The 15243-nt window shown below is 41.7% G+C and overlaps 1 protein-coding gene and 1 pseudogene across 5 annotated transcripts in view; one reads left to right on the forward strand and one right to left on the reverse strand.

Moving 5' to 3' along the window:
- Positions 1-15243, reverse strand: part of LYPLA1 (lysophospholipase 1) — a 54966-nt gene that overhangs the window by 22342 nt on the left and 17381 nt on the right. Inside the window, exon 2 of one of the 5 annotated variants that reach the window (XM_055116556.2) lies at positions 11114-11190. The exons of the other annotated variants lie outside the window; for them this stretch is intronic. The gene's annotated coding sequence lies outside the window, so the exon portion shown is untranslated. The remainder of the gene's footprint in view (positions 1-11113; positions 11191-15243) is intronic. 5 annotated transcript variants of the gene reach the window in all.
- On the forward strand, positions 787-8890 carry LOC100970706 (protein Cripto-like; annotated as a pseudogene).

Raw genomic sequence — 15243 nt, forward strand, 5'->3', positions numbered from 1 at the left:
AGCACTGTTGAGTGAATATGGTTAACTACAATTCAGTGTATATTTTCAAAATGCTAGAAGAAAGGATGTTGAATGTTCACAATGCAAAGAAACGATAAATGTTTGAGGTGATGGATATGCTAATTACCCTGATTTGATTCTTACATGTTGTATACATGTATCAAAATATATCACTCAGTATCCCATAAATATGAACAATTATGTATCAACTAAAAGGAAAAGGAAAAGAAAAAATACTTTAAAAAAAACTTTGGCCAGGCATGGTGGCTCATGCCTGTAATCCCAGCACTTTGGGAGGCCAAGGCAGGCAGATCCCTTGAGTCCAGGAGTTCAAGACCTGCTTGGCCAACATGGTGAAACCCCGTCTCTACTAAATCTACGAAAATTAGCTGGGCGTGGTGCGCACCTGTAGTCCCAGCTACTCAGAAGCTGAGGCTGGAGAATCATTTGAACCTGGGAGGCAGAGGTTGCAATGAGCTGAGATTGTGCCACTCCACTCCAGCCTGGGCAACAGAGTGAGACTCTGTCTCGTTTAAAAAAAAAAAAACGGAATATACTAAATGTCATGAATTGTTCACATTAAAAGGGTAAGTTTTATGTCATGTGAATTTTACCTCGAATTAAACAAAAAAGACATCTCAATAAAAAAATAGGCAAAAGACTTGAATAGACATTTCTCCAAAGACAAATGAATGGTTAATACACCATGAAAAGATGCTCAACATCATTAGTCATTAGAAAATGCAAACCAAAACCACTGTGAGATACCACTTCATACCTACCGGAATGGCTATCGTAAAAATGACAAATAATAGCCAAGTGTTAAAGGGTATGGTGAGAAATCAGAACCCTCATACACTGTTGGTAGAAATGTAAATGGTGCAGCGACTTTAGAAAACCTTTAGGTTCTCAAAAGGATAAATATGAAGTTACCATATCCAGCAATTCTATTCTTAGGTCTATACCGAAGAATAGTGAAAAAATATGTCCAGTACAGATGTGGTGGCTCATGCCTGTAAACCCAGCTACTCGGGAGGCTGAGGCAGGAGAATTGCTGGAACCCGGGAGGCGGAAGTTGCGGTGAGCCGAGATCGTGCCACTGCAGTCCAGCCTGGGCAACAAGAGTGAAACTCCGTCTCAAAACAAAAACAAAAACACAACAACAAAAAACTTGTACACAAATGTTCTTTTTTAGCAGTATTACTCAACTCCAAGGTGCAAACAACCCAAATGTCCATCAAATGATGGATGAATAAACAAAATGAGGCCAGGCGTGGTGGCTCATACGGTAATCCCAGCACTTTGGGGAGGCCAAGGCTGGCAGATCACCTGAGGTCAGGGGTTCGAGACCAGCCTGGTCAACATGGTGAAACCTGTCTCTACTAAAAATACAAAAATTAGCCAGGCTTGATGGCGCATGCCTGTAGTACCAGTGACTCGGGAGACTGAGGTAGAAGAATCACTCAAACCCGGGAGGAGGAGGTTGCAGTGAGCTGAGATCACATCACTGTACTCCAGCCTGGGCAGCAGAGCGAGACTCCATCTCAAATAAAGAATAAAATAAAATAAAATAAAATGAGGCACAGCCATACAACGGAGTACGATTCAACAATGAGAAGGAAGTACTGACATGCTATAGCATGGATAAGCCTTGAAAACAATGTTAAGTGAAAGAAGCCAGTTACAATAGAACACAAATGAAAGAGTATAGGGTTTCTTTTTGAGGCAATGAAAATGTTCTAAAATTGACTGTGGTGATGGTTGCAAAACTTACGGTGAATACATCTAAAACCATCGAATTACACACTTTAAATGAGTGAATTGTGTGGTATATGAATTATATGTCAATAAAACTGGTACCAAAAATAAAGACAAAGAATGCATGACTGGACCCAGTCATGAGGAACCATTAGACAGACTCAAGTTGAAGAGTCACTCTGCAGAATATGCAGAACTGAAGGCTGTGGCTATATGCTTTAAAACTGTAAAGGAAATGAAAGAAGAACTGATAAACAGTTTCAGACTCAAGACATGACAGCTCAAATGAACACATACTCCTGGAAAGGATCTCAGGCCAGGAAGGAAATGGACACAGCTGAGAAAGCTGGCAAAACTTCAATGGAGTCTGTGGACTGGATATAGTGTTTAATCAATGCTCATCTCCTAATTTGGAGTGTTGTATGTTGGTTATGTACAAGTATCCTTGTGCATGGGAAATACACATGAGAGTATTTAGAGGTGATAGGAAATCATGTTTGCAGGTTTATCTCAAGAGTTAAAAAAAGACTCATCTATATATACATACATATATATACAGGGTGGGGGCATGGACAAGCACACACAGGACTGAGTACACACACCATGGAACACACGCAGTAAAAGATGAACCAAGGAAGCTCCATGACAGCGATATGAGATTTTTTTGTACAAAAAGCACACATTTTATTTTAAAAGTGTGAGTTACAATTGCCACAAAAAGAATAAAATACCTAGGAATACAGCTAACCAGGGAGGTGAAAGATCTCTACAACAAGAATTACAAAACGCTGCTCAAAGAAATCAGAGATGACACAAACAAGTGGAAATGCATTCCATGCTCATGGATAGGAAGAATCAATACTGTTAAATGGCCATACTGCCCAAAGCAATCTACAGATTCAATGCTATTCCTATCAAACTACCAATGACATTCTTCACGGAATTAGGAAAAAATGTTTTAAAATTCACATGGAACCAAAAAAAGAGCCCAAACAGACAAGGCAATCCTAAGCAAAAAGAACAAAGCTGGAGGCATCATGTTACTGGACTTCAAACTATGCTACAGGGGTACAATAACCAAAACAGCATGGTACTGGTACAAAAACAGACACATAGACCAATCAAACAGAATAGACAGCACAGAAATAAGGTCACACACCTACAACTATTTGATACTCAACAAAGCCGACAAAAACAAGCAATGGGAAAAAGGACTCCCCAGTCAATAAAAAGTGCCAGGATAACTGGGTGACCATATGCAGATGATAGAAACTGGACCCCCACCTAACACCACATACAAAAATCAACTCAAGATGGATTCAAGACTTAAATGTAAAACCCCTAACTATAAAAACTCGAAAGACAACCTAGGAAATACCATTTTAGACATAGGACTTGTCTAAGATTTCATGGTGAAGACGCCAAAAGCAACTGCAACAAAAAAATTGACAAATGAGATCTAATTAAACTAAGGAGCTATTGCACAGCAAAAGAAACTATCAACAGAGTAAACAAACATCCTGCAGATGGAAGAAAATATATGCAAACTGTGCACCCAACAAAGGTCTAATATCCAGAATCTATAAGGAACTTAAATTTACAAGTAAAAAACAAACCACCTAGCTGTTCTGTGGTGTAGCCATTCTTTTATTCCTTTACTTTCTTAATAAACTTGCTTCCACTTTACTGTTAAAAAAAAAAAAATCAAACAACCCCATTGAAAAGTAGACAAAAAACATGAACAGACACTTTTCAAAAGACAGGCTGGGCGTGGTCGTGGCTCACGCCTGTAATCCCAGCACTTTGTGTAGCCGAGGCGGGCGGATCACTTGAGGTCAGGAGTTCGAGACCAGCCTAGCCAACATAGTGAAACCCTACCTCTACTAAAAATACAAAAAATTAGCCAGGCGTGGTGGTGCGTGCCTGTAGTCCCAGCTACTCAGGAGGCCGAGGCAGGAGAATTGCTTGAACACAGGTGGAGGGTGCAGTGAGCAGAGATCGCACCACTGCACTCCAGCTTGGCGACAGAGCAAGACTGAATCAAAAAAAAAAAAAAAAAAAAAAAGACATACATGTGGCCAAGAAGCATATGAAAACATGCTCAAGATCATTAATGATTAGAGAAATGCAAATCAAAACCACAACAAAATACCATCTCACAGCAGGCAGAATGGCTATCATTAAAAAGTCAAAAAAGGTCGTTAAGGGTTGGGCCATCAGGAACTTGCGCGTCCATCTCAGGGAGACCTGGCTTTCAGAGATGACAGCATTCAGCCCCAGGAGGAGCCTGCAATTCATCCTCGGTCTTCCCAACTTGTGCCGCCCAGGGAGATACAGGACAGTAAGGAACTAAACAGAACCTGCTGTCTGAATGGGGGAACCTGCATGCTGGGGTCCTTTTGTGCCTGCCCCCTCTCCTTCTATGGACGGAACTGTGAGCATGATGTGTGCAAAGAGAACTGTGGGTCTGTGCCCCATGACACCTGGCTGCCCAAGAAGTGTTCCATTTGTAAATGCTGGCACGGCCAGCTCCACTGCTTTCCTCAGCCATTTATCTACCTGGCTGTGATGGCCTTGTGATGTATGGCATCTCATGGCTTCCAGGACTCCAGAACTACCAGCATCTACACTGCCACTTCTATGCTAGCTGGCATCTGCTTTTCTATACAAAGTTACTATTAATCGACACTGACCTATTTACAGAAATATGATTTTAGATATCATGCAAATTTCATGACCAGTAAAGGCTGCTGCTACAATGTCCTAACAGAAAGATGATCATTTGTTAGTTGCCTTAAAATAATGAATACATTTCCAAAATGGTCTCTAACATTTCCTTATAGTACCAACTACTTCCTACCTCTTTGCCCTGCCCTCCCCCAAAAAACTACTTCTTTTTTCAAAAGTCAGCCATATCTCCATTGTGCCCAAGTCCAGTGTTTCTTGATACATGTAATTCTACCAAAGTCTTCTTAATATGTTCTTTTAAACAATTGAATTATATCTTCAGATTATTAGAGACTAATCCTAATGTGGACCTTAGGATAGTTTTGAGTAGAGTTGATCAAAATCAATTAAAATAGTCTCTTTAAAAGGAAAGAAAGCAGCCGGGTGCGGTGACTCATGCTTGTAATCCCAGCACTTTGGGGAGGCCGAGGTGGGCGGATCACGAGGTCAGGAGATTGAGACCATCCTGGCTAACATGGTGAAACCCCATCTCTACTAAAAATACAAAAATTAGCTGGGTGTGGTGGCGGGCGCCTGTAGTCCCAGCTACTTGGGAGGCTGAGGTAGGAGAATGGCGGGAACCCGGGAGGCAGAGCTTGCAGTGAGCCGAGATCGTGCCACTGCACTCCAGCCTGGGCGACAGAGCCTTTAATAGTCATAGATTTAAAAGACTGTTTCTTTACCATCCCCTTAGCTGAGCAAGACTGTGAAAGGTTTACATTTACAATTCCTGCAGTAAACAACCTGCAGCCTGCTAAGCGTTCTTCATACGTGGTTCATTCCACACAGTTAATTGAAAATGCTCACTTACAATTTCATGCAGATGAACAGCTGATGACTTTATTTACTCAACTGCAAACAGCAGTTAAGAGTAGAATGCATCCTTTTTACATCACCCACATTAGGGCTCATACACCTTTTCCAGGACCTTTGAAAGGAATCAAATGGCTGATCGCCTAGTTGCTAATGCAATTATTTAATGCCAGACACTTTCATGATTTAACCCATGTTAATGCCTCTGGTCTCAAACGCAGATACAGCATTACCTGGAAAGAAGCTAAAGCTATTATCCAGCGATGCCCAACTTACCAAATGGTACAGTCCTCATCTTTTACAGGAGCAGTTAATCATCGAGGATTGGAACCTAACTCTCTTTGGCAAATGGATGTCACACATATTCCCTCATTTGGGAGACTAGCTTATTACATGTATGTGTGGACACCTTTTCTCACTTTGGGCTACATGCCAATCAGGAGAGCCTTCTGCCTGTGTTAAACATCATCTTTTGCAGTGTTTTGCGGTGATGGGCATTCCAACTTCTATTAAAACAATTAGGTAATGCCCCAGGCTATACTAGCCAAGCTCTAGCTACATTTTTCTGTATGTGGAATATCAAACACATTACTGGTATCCCATACAATTCTCAAGGACAAGCCATAGTGGAAAGAATGAATCTCTCCCTAAAACAGCAGTTGCAAAAGCAGAAAGGAGACAGAGAATATGGAACCCCACAGATGCAACTGAACCTAGCATTATTAACTTTAAATTTTTTGAGCCTGCCCAAAGGCTAGATGTTATCAGCAGCTGAACAGCATCTACAGAAACCAGCTGCAAAGACAGAAGCAGAACAACTGATTTGGTGGAGAGATCCGATTACAATAAGTTGGTAAATAGGTAAAATAATAATTTGGGGTAGAGGTTATGCTTGTGTTTCTCCAGGCAAAAATCAACAGCCGATTTGGATACCATCAAGACACCTGAAACCTTATCAGATGAGCCAGATGCCGAGTAAGAGACCCAGGAGCATCCCGAGGGCCCCCTGATTGCAGCCATGTCGAGACGGACGCTGAGGAGGATCCCAACTGTCATGAGCAACACCCGAACACAGCCACCCACCTGGGGACAGATCAAGAAGCTGTCACAGATGGTGGAAGAAAACCTGAGGAAAGCGGGACAACCAGTCACAATGAATAATTTAAAGGTAGCTATGATAGTGGTTATCACCACTGCCTTGAGTATTCCTTCAATAAGGGCTGACACAGAGAACAATTATACTTATTAGGCATATTCATCAATCTTGGCTGGCAATAATGCCTAGATGTAATCACTCTGACACAGTTACATATGCTTTCTGATCTCAGTATTTACCATAATAAATCTGCTCCTATTATTGAGGCATACTACCCTCAAAAACCTATTTCTAAGAAGGACTGGACCTGGCCAGAAATAATGAACATACTTGTTTAGGAAGATTGCACTGCAGAACAGGCAGAGGTGCGGCACAATGATTCCTATGGAATCATTACTGATTGGTCCCCTAAGGGGATGTTTAGCTTGAACTGCACCTCTCAGTCTGTGTGCCACGGTCACACTATGTTCAGGTGAACTGAACAAAACGGTCAGATGGTAGAAATGTTAAGAAGTATGGCAAGAGCTCCTATTATCTGGAACCACAGCAGTATAGTGGCATCTCAACCTCAAATGATATGGCCTGCTCTAGGAGCTTAACATAAGGATTTGTGGAAACTATTAAATGCTCTTAATAAGATCAAAATTTGGGAAAGAATAAAAAAGCATCTAGGACACTCTACAAACTTGTCTTTGGATATTGCAAAATTAAAAGAACAAATATTTAAAGCATCCCAGGCACACCTGACCTTAATGCCAGGAACTGGAGTGCTTAAAGGAGCTGCAGACAAATTAGCAGCTAGTAACCCATTAAAATGGATAAAAACACTTGGAAGCTCTGTGATTTCAATGATGATTGTGCTTTTAATCTATGTTATTTGTCTTTGTATACTCTGCAGATGCGGATCCTGACTCCTGCGGGAAGTAGCTCACCATGACAAAGCTGCCTTTGCTTTTATCTCTTTGCAAATCAAAGAAGGGAGACATGTTGGGAGCAAGCCCCCCGAAATCTGGCTATAAACTGGCCCCAAAACTGGCCATAAACAAAATCTCTGCAGCACTATAACATGTTCATAATGGCCCTAATGCTCACGCTGGAAGGTTGTGGGTTTACCGGAATGAGGGCAAGGAACACCTGGCCCCGCTTAAAGGCATTCTTAAGCCACAAACAACAGCATGAGCGATCTGTGCCTTAAGGACATGCTCCTGCTGCAGTTAACTAGCCCAACCAATTCCTTTAATTTGGCCCATCCCTTCATTTCCCATAAGGGACACTTTTAATTAATTTAACACCTATAGAAACAATGCTAATGACTGGCTTGCTGTTAATAAACATGTGGGCAAATCTCTGTTCGGGGCTCTCAGCTCTGAAGGCTGTGAGACCCCTGATTTCCCACTTCACACCTCTATATTTCTGTGTGTGTGTCTTTAATTCCTCTAGCGCCGCTGGGTTAGGGTCTCCCTGACAGAGCTGGTCTCGGCAGTTCTCCCATAAAGACACATGCATACTTACTTTCATTGCACTGCTATTCACAACAGCAAAGACATTAAATCACCCTAGATACCCATCAGCGGCAAACCGGATAAAGAAAATGTGGTACATATACACCATGAAATGTTATGCAGCCATTAAAAAAAGAATGAGACCATGTACTTTGCAGCAACATGGATGGAACTGGAGGCCATTATCCTAAGCAAACCATCACAGGAACCAAAAACCAAATACCACATGTTCTCACTTGTAAGTAGGAGCTAAATAACAAGAACACATGGATACTAGGAGAGGAACAACAGACACTGGGGCCTACTTGATGGTGGAGGGTGGAAGGAGGGAAAGGATCAGAAAAAAGACCTATCAGGTACTATGCTTATTACCTGGGTGACAAAATTATCTGTACATCAAACCCTCAGAACATGCAGTTTACCTTGCAGATGTACTCCTGAATCTAAATACAAGTTACAAAGTAAAAAATAAAAAAGTAGTCCGGGCACGGTGGCTCACGCCTGTAATCCCAGCACTTTGGGAGGCCGAGGCAGACGGATCACTTGAGGTCAGGAGATACAGACCAGCCTGGCCAACATGGCGAAACCCCGTCTCTACTAAAAATAAATAAATAAATAAATAAAAAGTTTATTCTTCTGAAAATAAAAGGAATAGATTTATGAGATAGTAAAGTGTATGTTCCAACTTTTAAAAAGAGCTGGACACAGAAGATATACATATAATACCATTTATCTGAAGGTCTAGAACAGGCAAAAGTATGGTATAGCAATAGAAGTCGGAATAATGGTCGCCTCTGGGATGGGAGGGTACTAACTCCAGGAGAATGAAAAATACTCCTGGGGAGCTGGAAATGTTCTCTATCTTCATCAGGTTGATGGTTTCATGGGTGTAAGTAAAAATTTATCCAGCTAAACATTTATTTTTTATTCTTTTGAGACAGAGTCTTATTCTGTCACCCAGGCTGGAGTGCAGTGACACGATCTCAGCTCACTGCAACCTTTACCTTCTAGGTTCAAGCAATTCTCGTGCCTTAGCCTCCTGAGTAGCTGGAATTTCAGGCGTGCACCACCACGCCCTGCTAATTTTTTGTATTTTTAGTAGAGACGGGGTTTTGCTATGTTGGCCAGGCTGGTCTCCAACTCCTGACCTCAAGTGATCTGCCCTCCTCAGCCTCCCAAAGTGCCAGGATTACAAGTGTGAGCCACCGCACCCAGCCTGGCTGAACATTTAAGATTTGAATACTTGACTATATCATAATCCAATACAATTTTCAAAATAATCTTCAAAAATAGCAAATCCAACTCAAAAAAGTTCTTACACCAAACCAATCTGAGTTTAGAACTGCATAATAGTTGCAAAGCAAAGCAACTGATAAATTCTCTACCCACCAGACTCAACTACTAAAGTATACATGGTCCCCAATTTACAACGGTTAGACTCAAGATTTTTCAACTTTACAATGGCACAAAAGCAAAACACATCCGTACGCTGCTCAACTTTCCAGCTCTGCCAGATGTAACCCCATTGTAAGTCAAGGCGCATCTATATTCAGCTAAAGGTCACCAGATTTGGCTGAGTGTGGCCTTTTCTGGGCTACCCGCTGCTCACTGCTGATCTAGACTTGTGACTTTGGGATAAGCAGGAAGAGAGAGATGAAGTTGAGGGAAATGAGCTGTTTGCCCTGAGGTAAGTCTGAAAACATTTGGGAAATCATTTTGAGACAAGATTATAGATTCTGTAGATAGAAACATCTTCTACCATCTGCTAAGAGAAATGTAAGTTATGAGCTATATCAATTGATTCAAGTACATATTACAGGTCTATGCAAGTCTATGTTCAACAACCCCCCCCCTTGTTTTTTTTTGCTTTTTATGTTTAACACTTTATTACAAGCTATTCACTTGAATTTGATACACTATTTCAATGTACGTATTTTCAGTGTTAACAGCCACTAAGTTTTCTTCTTTTTTTGTGAGACAGTTTTGCTCTGTCGTCCAGGCTGGAGTGCAGGGATGGCTCACTGCAACCTCCGACTCCTGAGTCCAAGCAATTCTCATGCCTTAGCCTCCTGAGTAGTTGGGATACAGGTGCCCACCACCAAGGCTGGCTAATTTTTCCTGTATTTTCAACAGAGATGAGGTTTCACCATGTTGGCGAGGCTGGTCTTGAACTCCTGACCTCAAGTGATCCACCTACATCAGCCTCCAAAAGTGCTGGGATTACAGACCTAAGCCATCGCGCCCGTCCAGTTTTCTGTCTGATAATTTCAGTAGAATTAGGAATAAACTTAACGTGCATAGTTAGCTTTGCAAATAGATTTTAATGTGTATAATAAGCAATATTTTGCAGCAATAATAAATACCTGGCATATGGGCTACCATTCCTAGATCGTGGGCCCAGAGTAGACATTACCAAGCAATTAAGGCACTCTTTGTCACAGAGCCTTGACCAGCAAAGGTATCCAAGCAGCATATAAGATAAAAAACTAGACTGGGTGCAGTGGCTCAAGCCTTTGACCCCAGCAGTTTGGGAGGCTGAGTTGGGCGGATCATTTGAGTCCAGGAGATCGAGACCATCCTGGGCAATGTGGCGAATCCCCCATATCTACTGAGAATACAAAATTAGCTGGGAGCGCTCCTGCAGTCTCAGTTACTCAGGAGACTGAGGTGGGAGGATCAATTGAGCCTGGGAGGCGGAGGGTGCGGTAAGCGGAGATCACACCACCGCACTCCAGCCTGGGCAACAGACTGAGACCTCGTCTCCCCCTGAAATAAATAAATAAATAAATAAAATTTAAACCTGTCTGTTATCTCTGCAAAAGATAACAGTATAACCACATTATAAAATGTTTTCCATGGTTATTGCCAATGCTGATTTTCTGTAAGCTTTTTCTATTTCTATTTCAATTTCTAAGTATATCGTTACTATATTTTCTATTTCAGGATTTGTGCTGATGACCTCAGGGATAACTAAATAAGTTTTAAACATTACAGTATTATTTCAGCTAATTATAGCTTTGGGACTACACAGCCACTTAAAAAAAATCACACTTATAAAATAATCTTCAGGCTGGGCGTGGTGGCTCACACCTGTAATCCCACAACTTTGGGAGGCTGAGGTGGGTGGATCACTTGACCTTGGGAGTTCAAGACCAGCCTGGGCAACAATGGCAAAACCCTGTCTCTACAAAAAGTAGCCAAGTGTGGTGGCACGTACCTGTAGTCCAAGCTACTCGGGAGACTGAGGTGGGAGTTGTACTGAGCCACGAGCGTACTATGCCACTGCACTCCAGCCTGGGCAACAAAGCAAGACTCTGTCTCAAAACATAGTAATAACAATCTTCCACCTATTTGAGTCCAAAATAAAATAAAGTTTCAATTATGTTCCTCAAAACATTACTACATATAATAAAAGCTTGACCTATATCATGGCTGGCTAAGGCAGATGACAGCCGTATTCCTTTATGTTTTACACTTATGAAGTATATTGAGAAATATGTAAATTGATGGTGACTATAGAAACAGAATAAAAAATGTAAATACATTTATTTATTTATTACGTTTCTTGAGATGGAGCCTCTCTCTGTTGCCCAGGCTGGAGTGCAGTGGGGTGATCTCGGTTCACTGCAACCTCCGCCTCCTGAGTAAAAGTGATTCTTCTGCCTCAGCCTCTCGAGTAGCTGGGACTACAGGCCTGTGCCACCATACCCGACTAATTTTTTTATTTTTAGTAGAGACAAAGTTTCACCATGTTGGCCAGACTGGTCTCAAACTCCTGACCTCAAGTGATCCGCCTGCCTTGGCCTCCCAAAGTGTTGGGATTACAGGCGTAAGCCACTGCGCCTGGCCAAAAATTTAAATTTAACATGAATTTTAGAATTGTTATTAATACAATAAAACATTGGCTATTTTCTCCATACCAAAGAACTCTATACCACTGGCTTTTTGAATACTTACAATCTTTTGTATGTATTAGACATTTGCCAAAGAATAAAAATGCTGGAGTTCACACAGAAAAGTACAATAGCTTTAAGGTATGGACTTTATAGTTCAAAGGCCTTTTGCTGTACTCACTAGTTTCTACCCCTGTCTGGAGTAACAGGCTGTTGAAGAGTTGCCTCTCAATTATTCACCCCAAATATACAGACAATGCAACAATATTTCACAGTAAATTTTGACTATTTGTGGCTCTGCCCCATTTGTGCTCAAAATTGTAATTCTATAATTATTAATATTATTTATTTATATTTTGTGCTACTTCTCTTAACTGTGTTTATGTCTTAACCACATAGACCCTTGTTTTCCCTACTATATACACAGTTTTTGGCCAGCAGCTCTCGTCCAATGAAAGAGCTCAAGAAAATGTCTTTTTTAAATAACAGAAGACATGTTGAAGAAAAAAAAAAAACAACTGGAAGATTATTTTATTCTGAAACACAGTCTTGCTTGGTCACCCAGGATGGAGTGCAGCCTGTAATCTCTTCACTGCAACCTTCGCATCCCAGGTTTAAGCGATTCTCCTACCTCAGCCTCCCGAGTAGCTGGGATTACAAGCGTGCCACCATGACAGGGTTTCACCATGCTGGTCAGGCTGGTCTCAAACTCCTGACCTCGTGATCTGCCCACCTTGGCCTCCCAAAGTGCTGGGATTACAGGCGTGCACCACTGCGCCCAGCCTTTCTTTCTTTTTTTTTTTTTTTTTTGAGACAGAGTTCTGCTGTTCTGCTGTTGTTGCCCAGGCTGGAGTGCAATGGCGCGATCTTGGCTCACTGCAATCTCCGCCTCCCAGGTTCAAGTGATTCTCCTGCCTCAGCCTCCCAAGTAGCTGCGATTACAGGCATGTGCCACCACACCTGGCTAATTTTTGTATTTTTAGTAGAGACGGGGTTTCGCCATGTTGACCAGGCTGGTCCTGAACTCCTGACCTCAGGTGATCCGCCCGCCTCCACCTCCCAAAGTGCTGAGATTACAGGCATGAGCCACTGCATCTGAGGAGAGAAATTTAAAAATCAAACATTCTACATGCATGAAAGATAAAGATTGAGATAAAGACTGTATCCTCAACGAAACTGCAGTCCCGTAGGAGAAACAAGATATAAACATACCACCACACAGATCAAAAGTTAAGCCCTACAAACAAGTTACAAAGAATGTCAAAATGTGGAAGAGAAGGAAAAGATTAGTTTCAGCTACGAAAATCAAAAAGAATTTATACAGCAGGAGCAGTAAGACAGAGGACAGGTTTTCCCCACAACGCACACGCACATACATACGCACCATAGTATGTTTTATTCCTTATTACAATTAGGGGAGAAAAGACAAAAGTAGAAAATGAAAAGCATTTGGACTGGTGCGATCAAGAACTAATCCTTTTTTTAAAAAAAGAAACAATCATTAACAGCTTAGCTCCTATTTGTTATGAGACTATATTGTATCTACAGTTTTAGAATGTACTTTTTTTTTGGTAGAGACAGGATCTCACTATGTTGCCCAGGCTGGTATCAAACTCCTGGCCTCAAGTGATCCTCCTGCCTTGGCTTTCCAAAGTGTTTGAATTACAGGTGTGAGCCATTGCACCTGCCCAGGATACACTTTTTCCACTTAAATTGCTGGAATTCTAACTTATCAAATATTCTTCTTTCTAAACATTTTGGCATTTCAATTTTTTTCACACAGATTTCTCATTGTACAGTCTTTCTTTCTTTTTCTGAGACGGAGTCTCGCTCTCTTGCCCAGGCTAGAGTGCAGTGGCGCGATCTCGGCTCACTGCAAGCCCCGCCTCCCAGGTTCACGCCATTCTCCCGCCTCAGCCTCCCAAGTAGCTGGGACTACAGGTACCCGCCACTACGCCTGGCTAATTTTTTGTATTTTTAGTAGAGACAGGGTTTCCCCATGTTAGCCAGGATGGTCTCGATCTCCTGACCTCATGATCCGCCCGCCTCGGCTTCCCAAAGTGCTGGGATCACAGGCATGAGCCACCGCACCCGGTCTCATCGTACAGTCTTATAAAATGAATGTTCGCAGACATCATTTTTTCCTTAGAAAAAATTCTTTAAAACATTAATGTCACAAAAATCTTTTAAAAAATTAGGCCTTTGCACATATACTGTTAAATTTGTCTAGAAGAATACTTAAAAATCAGAGATAGAAATTGAAGACACCTCAGATAAAGTGGTCAATAATTGTTTTCTGCAAAGGACCAAAAGAGTCAACATTTTAGGCTTTACCAGCCAGAAGGTCTCTGTTGCAACTACTCAACTCAGCCACTCTAGGATGAAAATTAACTATAGACAACATGTAAACAAAAGGATGTGGCTCTGTTCCAACAAAACCTTATTTATGTACAATAAAATCTGAGTTTCATATACTTTTCATGTGTCACTAAGTCTTAAGTTTTTTCCTAACCATTTAGAAAAAGTAAAAACAAGCAGCAGCAAAAATGCATAGGATGTAGCAAAGGCAATGCTCAAATGGAAATGTATAGCTGTAGACATCTGTGTTTAAAAATAAAGACCTCAGGCCGGGCACGGTGGCTCACGCCTGTAATCCCAGCACTTTGGGAGGCTGAGGTGGGCAGATCACCTGAGGTCAGGAGTTCAAGACTAGCCTGGCCAATGTGGTGAAACCCTGTTTCTACTAAAAATACAAAAACTAGCCCAGTGTGGCAGTGAATGCCTGTAATCCCAGCTACTTGGGAGGCTGAGGCAGAGGAATCACTTGAACCTCGGAAGCACAGGTTGCACTGAGTTGAGATCACGCCACTGCACTCCAGCCTGGGAGACCAAAAAAAAAAAAAATTATATATATATATATATATATATATATATATGTACACACACACACACATATATATAAAATAAAGACCTCAAATTAACAACCTAATCTTCTACCTGAAAAAAAACCAAAACCAAAAAACTTTATCCACAGTAAACAGAAAGAAGAAAATAATAAAAACTAGAGTGGAAATAAATGCAACAGAGGCCTGCGCGGTGGCTCACGCCTGTATTCCCAGCACTTTGGGAAGGTGAGGTGGGTGGATCACTTGATGTCAGGAGTTAGAGACCAGCCTGGCTAACATGGTGAAACCCCATCTCTACCCAAAATACAAAAACTAGCTGGGTGTGGTGGCACGTGCCTGTAGTCCCAGCTACTCAGGAGGCTGAGACAAGAGAATTGCTTGAACCTGGGAGGCGGAGGTAGCAGTGAGCCGAGATTGAGCCACTGCACTCCAGCCTGGGAGAAAGAACGAGAGTCCATCTCAAAAAAAAAGAGAGAGACTATCAACTAAAGCAAAAGTTGGTTCTTTGAAAAGATCAACAAAAATGGCAAACCTTTAGCTAGATCAAC

This window comes from Pan paniscus, chromosome 7, assembly GCF_029289425.2.
Source record: "Pan paniscus chromosome 7, NHGRI_mPanPan1-v2.0_pri, whole genome shotgun sequence".
NCBI classification, from domain to species: Eukaryota; Metazoa; Chordata; class Mammalia; order Primates; family Hominidae; genus Pan; species Pan paniscus.